A 9,389-nucleotide genomic window follows, 5' to 3' on the forward strand; every position below is an offset into this window, starting at 1 on the left:
CATAAGGAGTGCCGGGCCACGCAGGGGTGTCCCCCGCATAGGGAAGCCCCATGCGCAAGGAGTGTGCCCCATAAGGAGAGCCGCCCAGTGCAAAAAAAAGTGCAGCCTGCCCAGGAATAGCACTGCACACACAGAGAGCTGACGCAGCAAGATGACGCAACAAAAAGAAACACAGGTTCCCGTGCCGCTGACAACAACAGAAGCGGACAAAGAAGAACATGCAGCAAATGGACACCGAGAGCAGACAACTGGGGGGGGGGGGTAGAAATAAATTAAAAAAATAAATCTTAAAACATCATGCAGGCCAAAAGTAAGGAGCAAATCTACGAAGACTGGTCCAAAGAAAAATATACCATGGGAAAATACAGAGATTTCAGGAATTCTACACCAAGATACTAATAACACCTTTATTCTCTCTGCTAGGCATACTCACACAACATAGCAAAAATTTAAGTACTGTATCTTGGGGACTGAAGGAGAGCATTCTTTGCCCTCTGCAGTGCGTGTGTGTGTTTTATATCAAACTGACCTCGGGATACTGATAATCACTTTTTTTCCTTAAAGATCCATGTTGATTTACCTCCCCCCTCCCCACCACTGTTTTTGTGCTTGCTGTCTGCTCCCTCTGTGTCTGTTTGTCTTCTTTTTAGGAGGCACCGGAACCGAACCCAGGACCTCCTTGTGGGAAGGAGGCGCACTTGAGCCAGTCCTGATAATCACTTTTATGTGTAATCTCTTACTTGAAGTGCACCTTCTTAGGAACAACTCGATATATATCCATTAACCAGCTGTACCCCCTCACTGATTATGGTGGTTTTGTAGCTTATGAGAAGCCATGTGATATCAAGTGATTTATTAAGGGGAAAATTCTCTGAGCATCTTCTTGATTAATTTGGAAATGCAGACATGTGGACTTCTTCATAGAAGGGGGACAACGGAATAGCAGGGAGTAAGAAGCAAGCTTATCTGTAGTAAGAGCCCTAACTTTTATGCTGACCTCTTGAGTAACCTTGGCCAGGTACTTCAAGCTGTCCTATGTGAGAGTTCTCATCTCTAAAAAGGATAGATAGGGGAAGTGGACTTGGCCCAGTGGTTAGGGCGTCCGTCTACCACACGGGAGGTCCGCGGTTCAAACCCCGGGCCTCCTTGACCCGTGTGGAGCTGGCCCATGCGCAGTGCTGATGCGCGCAAGGAGTGCCCTGCCACGCAGGGGTGTCCCCCGTGTAGGGGAGCCCCACGTGCAAGGAGTGCGCCCCATAAGGAGAGCCGCCCAGCGTGAAAGAAAGTGCAGCCTGCCCAGGAATGGCGCCACCCACACGGAGAGCTGACACAACAAGATGACGCAACAAAAAGAGACACAGATTCCCATGCCGCTGACAACAACAGAAGCAGACAAAGAAGAACACGCAGCAAATGGGCACAGAGGACAGACAACTGGGGCTGGGGGTGGGGGAATAAAATAAAATAAATATTTTTAAAAAAGGGTTTTTTTTTTTTAAAAAAAAGGATATATATGGTAACTGTACTACACAAAGAGTGAACCCTAAGTAGAAACCAGGGACTATAGTTCATAGTACAATTATTAAAATGTGCTTTCATCAATTGTAACAAATATTCACCACCAGTGCAAGACATTGATAACAGGCTGGTAAGGGGAGTGGGTGTAGCTCAGTGGCTGAGCACCTCCTCCCCATATACAAGATCCGGGGTCCAGTTCCCAGGACCTCCTACAAATATATAACAGTAAAAAAAATAATAGGCTGGTGTGGTATATGGGAATCCTGTATTACACGCATCATTGTTCTATAAGCACACAATTTCCCTAACAAAGATTAAGAAAAAGGATATAAAGCCTCTACTTTGCCTTCACCTCAGAGATGACTCAAATTTCAAATAAAGTAATATCCACCAATGTGTTTATTCATTTGCTAACACATTCATTCTTTTATACTCTACATTTAATGAGTATCTGCTAAACTCTCAGGCTACTAAAATTAATAAGATGCTCCTGACCTCAAAGTGGGGAACACAAAACAAAAAACAGAGTGATATAGTCACAGTTTGGATAACACTGAAGAACGTCCAAAACGTTACTGAGAGAGAAAAGTCGCTCCTCTCTTTCTCAGGAAATGACAGCGCCATCATTCAGTCCCACAAGCCAAAAACCTAACAGTCCTCTGCCTCTCTGCTCGTAAGCATCCACCTCCCTCCCACCCCCAGCAGAAATCCCTAGTGATTCTTCCTCCTTAATATTCCTGAACTCTCTCTCCAGCCCTGCCTCTACTGCGCCTATCCCTCACCTCGATTACTGCAAAGCCTCTTCACCGGCCCAGCTGCTTGCAGTCTATCCCCACTGGAATGTGCAGCCTGGTTCATCTTTATAGCAACAAATTTGGTGTTTCTTCTGCTAAAATTCCTCAAAGAGCTTTCTTTTGTATTTAGAATATAGTCTCGGTTCCTTAATAAGGATTAAAATCCTCTTCATGGTACATTTTCTTTTTTTTTTTTTTTTTTTAGATTTATTTATTTATTTATTTCTCTCCCCTTCCTCCCATCCCCGCCCCAGTTGTCTGTTCTCTGTGTCTCTTTGCAGCATCGTCTTCTTTTTTTTTTTATTCTTACAAACATAGTTTGCTTTATTTTTCATATTAAGGATGGAAAGCCTTATTATTTTTCAAGAATTTTAAAACTGTTAACAGAGTTATATAAATATAAGACATGGAAAAGGGTCACCCCTGTCTTCAATTAAGTGAACTAAATGCTAGAATGAATAAGCTGTGTGCTCCCATTTCAGAGTTATAAAATATGGTAACTTATACTAGGACTTTAGGACCTGAACATTTTATCTCAAATATATAAATGCCATTAGTTCAAACAGAAAAAGAGAAAAGGGATTTTCTAAAAACTATTCAAACAATTGGAACCTTGAAGGGCTAAGGCCTACGCTAGTGTGTATAGCTGTGGGTGCGATAAAGAGTTGACGAAGCGTCAAGAGGTGAAAAGGAAATATTACAGCGGGACCAGTGCATGCATTTGCTGGTGGAAATCTAGAGGGTTACGTGTTTTTTTCCCTGTAAACCGTTCTGCGTCTTTTAAGGTAAAGGCTGGAATGATGATGTCCTCAGACATCTCTGTAGAATTTGTTCTAAGAGCAGAGAGGAGCCTTTGGTCTCCTTTCCTTGGCCCTGCTGGCTTTCATGCAGGAAAAGGTAGTGCAGAGGCTAAGTTAGGATGAGTGAGGACTGAATATCCGTTTTCTGTCTCCACATCATCTGTGCTGTCCATTACAAGAAATACACTTGACCTGCACGGGGCTCTGAGAGCAAGTACAAAGCTCCACGTCTCCATCCTGTAATCCTCAACCCCTCCTGAACCTGGGAAATAAACAACCTGTGTAATAAAGCAAGGACATGTCTCTGAAGGTGTTCAGGTTTGTTTCCTTGCTTAACCTCCTGGAATTTTAGCACTTGGATGCATCGTCTTCTTTGTCCGCTTCTGTTGTTGTCAGCGGCACAGGAATCTGTGTTTCTTTTTGTTGTGTCATCTTACTGTGTCAGCTCTCTGTGTGGGCAGCGCCATTCTTAGGCAGGCTGCACTTTCTTCGCGCTGGGCGGCTCTCCTTATGGGGCGCACTCTTTGCACATGGGGCTCCCCTACAGAGGGGACACCCCTGCGTGGCACGGCACTCCTTGCGCGCATCAGCACTGCGCCTGGGCCAGCTCCACACGGGTAAAGGAGGCCTGGGGTTTGAACCGTGGACCTCCCATGTGGTAGACGGACGCCCTAACCACTGGGCCAAGTCCCCTTCCCTTCATGGTATGTTTTCTATCTGCTCTGAGAGCACCCGATATTTCCGCATGTATTTTAATTGTTGTACCCCCACCGAATAGTATGCAAACTCCCTAAGAGGTCATGTCTATATTTTAAATTGTTATATTTCTACCAACTGGCATTGTCTTTGATATATGGTAGGTACTCAATAAATTGTGGTTGCATGCAAAAAAAAAAAAAAAAAAGTAGGGAGCAAAAAGTATATGTAAATGCAGACGCTGTATGCCCTGCAGGCTAACAGTGTGAATAGAAATCAGGAGTCTGGGCTGTGAGTCACCTCTGTGGCCTCAGAACAAAGGACATAATTGTCAAATGAATAAGCGTACACATTAATTTGTTTCCCCTTCTCTCTTCTCTAGGTCCCCAATTTGTCATGATTGCTGTTTCTTGGTTTGTTTGTTTTAGAACAATTTAGCAAAATTCCAGTTGATTGTTGGACTACATTGTTTCACAATACATCAGACAAGCCAAAATAAAAAATAATAATAAACAGCAACTTCGTAGACAAAGAGAAGAAAGTTTTATCTTTGGCCTGTTTAACCATCTCAGACAAACCAGCTACTTATAGTACAGCTAAGCACATACAAACAAAAAAGTTACTGGAATGCTAGGAATAAGATTGTATTTTGTTATTGTTTTTGTATTTTTGACAAGTTTTGTGCTTTTTTCCCTCCTTTGAAATTATTGTGAACATGGTCACGCCACAATTACTGTGAGCAGCAGGACAGAGAACCCTCGAAGGCCGGTTTGGACATCCAAGATCAGGAAAATGACTGACCCCTAACAATATGTATGAAAACGTAAAATGGGGAAACGGACTTTGGCCCAGTGGTTAGGGCGTCCGTCTACCATATGGGAGGTCCGCGGTTCAAACCCCAGGCCTCCTGACCCGTGTGGAGCTGGCCCATGCACAGTGCTGATGCCCGCAAGGAGTGCCGTGCCACGCAAGGGTGTCCCCCGCGTGGGGGAGCCCCACGCGCAAGGAGTGCGCCCGTGAGGAAAGCCGCCCAGCGTGAAAAGAAAGAGCAGCCTGCCCAGGAATGGCGCGGCCCACACTTCCCGTGCTGCTGACGACAACAGAAGCGGACAAAGAAACAAGACGCAGCAAATAGACACCAAGAACAGACAACCAGGGGAGGGGGGGAATTAAATAAATAAATAAATCTTAAAAAAAAAAAAAGGGGGGGGGGAATCGATGCGTTTCAGAAAATAATTATAAAAAAAAAAGAAAACGTAAAATGTAGAAAAGACAAATTTTCCTTTTTAAAGTACTTTGAAGAAAAAAATTTTTTTAATAAAGTACTTTGAAGAAAAAAAGCAGGACCTTGGAAGTGTTGGCTTTTTTTCCCTCCCGGGTTGCAAAGTCCCGCTGTGGTTTTGGTCGGGTGGTGGGAGCACGCGTGCCCTGCAGAAGCGCTGCGCGCGCGTCTGGGCGTGCGGGGCTCCCTCCTGCCGGGTGACCGCGTTTAGATCCCGAGAGAAGAGGGGGGTGAGTAGGTCACCGCAGCCTTTTTTTTTTTTAAGTTTAACTTTTCCTTTTTTGCTGTCCAGTCGTCCCCGCCAGCTTTCTCCTTCTTGGTGTCCACATCATCACCTTCAGCTGCCCGTTTGCCCGCGGCTGCCTGAGCCTCCTCACCGCCATCTCCAGCTTCTTCCTCAGCATCTCCTTCCTCCTCTTCTCCCTTTGTCAGCCTCCGTTCCCTGTTTCCCTCTTAGCCTTCCCACCAGCGTCTGTCTCTTCCGCTCTCCGCCTCCTGCACAACTTCCTTCTACTCTCCGAAGTCCTTAGTGGGGATTTAGGAGCTGGTATCTGGGGCGCGCGGATGACCCGAGGCAACGGATTAAAAAGAAAGCCAGCGGAGCGGGTACAGCTGATTGAGCGCCTGCTTCGCCTGCACGAGGTCCCGGGTTCAATCCCCATTCCCTCCCTTAAAAAAAAAAAAAAAAAAGCCAGCGTCCGGGGACTGGCAAGAGAGCTGCAGGTGCCGGCGGCGGCGCGCGGCGGAGGTGGCTGCGGGGACCAGGACCCCGTAACAATGCAAAGATGCTTCTCCGGGCAGCCAGTCCGGTCCCCATTTTTATTATCACCGTGTCCCAGCTCAGATGCCTCCTCTTCCAGGAAGCCCTCCGGGATCTGCAAGCTGAGTCGGGTGCCCACAGTCCGCTGAGCCCCACCCCATGCCAGCCCTCCCCGCTCCGGGTCATCACTGTCTGGGGAAGGTCTGCCTCCCCCACTGGACTGTGAGCCCCAGGGGGGCAGGGGCGGGACAGGGGCTGTCTCCATCTCCATATCCCCAGCATCACCCCCAACGCCGCCAGGCACAGGGCAGGGACTCGGGGCGTGTTTGGAGGGGTGAACGGATTAATGAATGAAGAACTAAACTAGGGCAGGAAAAGCTCCATCCTCCAGGGTAAAAGCAGGCCTGGGTGGGGGTAGCCTGACGTGAAGAAAGGGCTGGGGTCTTTCAGGGGGTCGAAAGTGTGCGCGGGCACTCTGTCGTCAGGCCGGGAGGGAGCAGGGAGGCGAGGGGCCGGCCGAGGGGCGCAGGGGCCCACGCGGCCACGGCCCTCACCCCGCGCCGCGCAGCTGTGTGACTGGGAGCCAGGGGTCTCCTGGGCTCAGACCCCCTGTAAAACGGGCATCCTCCAAGCGGCCGGGCGGGCTCCAGGGCCGTGGGGCGTCGGGCCAGAGCACGCGGCGCCCGTCTCCTGTGCGGCTCCGCACCCTCACCCCCCACCCCCCCTACAGACACCCAGCGGTGAGACGCGGCACGCGCCCCCCCCTCGGCCACCCCGAGCTCTGCGCGCGCCTCATTCTCCCCGAAAGCACAGGCACCACGCCGGAGTCACCACGTTTATTGCAATCCTACTGGGGGGGCGGGAAGAAGCTGTCGGGAGGGCTCAGAGCAGGACGCAAAAGAGGCGCTTGTCGCGGAAGGGGTTCTCGGCGGCGGGTACCGGCGTCACCAGCGGGTCGTCCTTGGCGTGCGCCTCGCAGAAGGCCAGGAGCTCGGCCGCCGCCTGCGACACCTGCAGGCGCGCGCGGGAGGGTGTGGGCGCCGCCGGGTCCCCCCCTCGCCCGGCCCCGCCCCTCGCCCGGCTCCCTCCGTCTGGCCCCGCCCCTCGCCCGGCTCCCTCCGTCTGGCTCCGCCCCTCGCCCGGCCCCGCCCCTCGCCAGGCTCCCGCCGTCTGGCCCCGCCCCTCGCCCGGCCCCGCCCCTCGCCCGGTTCCCTCCGTCTGGCCCCGCCCCCTCGCCCGGTTCCCTCCGTCTGGCCCCGCCCCTCGCCCGGCTCCCTCCGTCTGGCCCCGCCCCTCGCCCGGCTCCCTCCGTCTGGCCCCGCCCCTCGCCCGGCTCCCTCCGTCCGGCCCCGCCCCTCGCCCGGCTCCCTCCGTCCGGCCCCGCCCCTCGCCCGGCTCCCTCCGTCCGGTCCCGCCCCTCGTCCGGCCCCGCCCCTCGTCCGGCTCCCTCCGTCTGGCCCCGCCCCTCGCCCGGCCCCGCCCCTCGCCCGGCTCCCTCCGTCTGGCCCCGCCCCTCGCCCGGCTCCCTCCGTCTGGCCCCGCCCCTCGCCCGGCTCCCTCCGTCCGGCCCCGCCCCTCGCCCGGCTCCCTCCGTCTGGCTCCGCCCCTCGTCCGGCCCCGCCCCTCGTCCGGCTCCCTCCGTCTGGCTCCGCCCCTCGCCCGGCCCCGCCCCTCGCCCGGCTCCCTCCGTCTGGCCCCGCCTCGGCCCCACCCCCCGCCCGCCTCTCTCCTTCTGGCCGCACCCCAGGACCCCGCCCCTGCCCGGCCCCGCGCCGGGTCCCCAAGGGGCTGCTCCCGCCCTGGCCCCGGGCTCCGCCCCCGACACCGCCCTGTCCAGCCCCCAGCCCCAGGGCTCCTGCCTCCCACCCGCTCCGACCCCGCACCTTCATGCGGTCGAGGTTCACCTCCAGCTTCAGCTGCTCCACCGTCTTGCGGGCCTCGGCGATCTTGGCCATGTTGTTGGACATGGCTGCGGCGGGGGCAGGCCTTCAAGGCGGGGGTCGGGGCTAAGGGGGCCGTGGTGGGCCCCAGCAACCCAGTGACAGGGCGTAGGGGAAGGCCCCGAAAGGGGTTCCCAGTGGGACGTGGAGGAAGGGACAGAGGGACAGGGAAACGGAAAAGAGAAAGGATAAAGATGGGGAGGGGGCAAGTGGCAGGTTGAGGGAGGGACAGATGGACAGTGGAGGGACAGGAGGAGGGAATCGGGGTGCCCAGGGATAAGTGGGGGTGGAATGGAGAGAGCCTAGGGCAATATAGGAGGGACACACAGACGCAGGCTGAGAGGCAGGTGGAAGGAAGGACAGAAGGACAGGGCCACAGGTGTTGGAGCAGGATCCAGGGACCCAGGTGTCCCCCCACCCGGGGATAGAGCGTGAGCTAGGAGGGGGCCCTCCCCAGGCCAATTAGCGCTGGCTCCAGGGAGAACCGGGAATTAAGATCGCGGCGGGAGGGGCGCAGAGGGGGCCTCATTAGGGCCTTGGCAGCAGCTGCCCCCTCCGCCCCCCTCAGGGAGCCCCCCCACCCCAGCCGCGGCTGCCTCAAAGGCTCCTCTGCTCATTAGCAGCCGGGGGAGAGGGCCCCATCCAGCCCTGCAGAGGAGAGGAACAGAGAGGGACAAACGGACAGGCAGAGGGAGGGACAGGGTGACAGAGAGACTGAGGCTCCGGGGGAAATAAAGAGACAGAGGGGGACAGAGATGGACAGATTGGGGGAGGGAGAGAGGGATGGGGAGGGGGAGCGGAGGATGGAGAGAGGGACAGATGGAGGGAGAGAGAGAGGCCAGAGTGATACCGGGGAGGGGGGACACGACAGAGAAGGGGAGATGGAGGGGCAGAGCGGGGAAGGGGCAGGGGGACGGGGCGGGAGAGGGGGGGCTGGGAGAGATGGAGTGGGAAGGGGGAGAGAGGGGCCAACGGAGGGAAACGCAGCGTGGAGGTCTAAAGTCATTCATTCATTCACTCGCTCACCCATTCAGTGCCGGGCGGACAGACGGTGGCGCGGAGGGGCAGAGGGAGTAGCTGGTGGAGCCGGGACCGACGGGAGCCTCCTACCTGTTGCCGATCAGGGCCGGGATGGCGGGCAGGTGGCGGCGGCCAGGAGGGAGCCGCTGGGTGCCCCCTCCAGCCCCTCCCCGCCGTCCCCGGGTGCAGCCCCTAAGGACCGCCTCCTCCCGCCGCCCTGGGCCTGTCTCTCTGGGTCCTTTCCAGGTCTGCCTGTCCTATCTGTCTTTGTTTCTGTGTCTCTCTCTTCTCTCTCCTTGTGCCTTGTCTCTGCTGGTCCCTCGGGTCTCTCTCCTCAGTCTCTGCCTCTGTCTCTCTCTCTCTCTCTCACACACACACACTCCTCACAGGAAAAGACAAAGTCTCCCGGCGGTGTGCCTCACACCCTGCATTTATTCCACTGTCACACAGATCTCTTCTGTGTCCCACACAGCCTCACCCCATCACACACAGTCACCCTCATCACCCTCAGTGTCGCCCCACCAGCAGCACACAGACTCAAGCTCACGCTTCCTTGAAGAGTTGCACATCTTGCTATGG

This window comes from Dasypus novemcinctus, chromosome 18 (assembly GCF_030445035.2).
Source record: "Dasypus novemcinctus isolate mDasNov1 chromosome 18, mDasNov1.1.hap2, whole genome shotgun sequence".
Classification (NCBI taxonomy): Eukaryota; Metazoa; Chordata; class Mammalia; order Cingulata; family Dasypodidae; genus Dasypus; species Dasypus novemcinctus.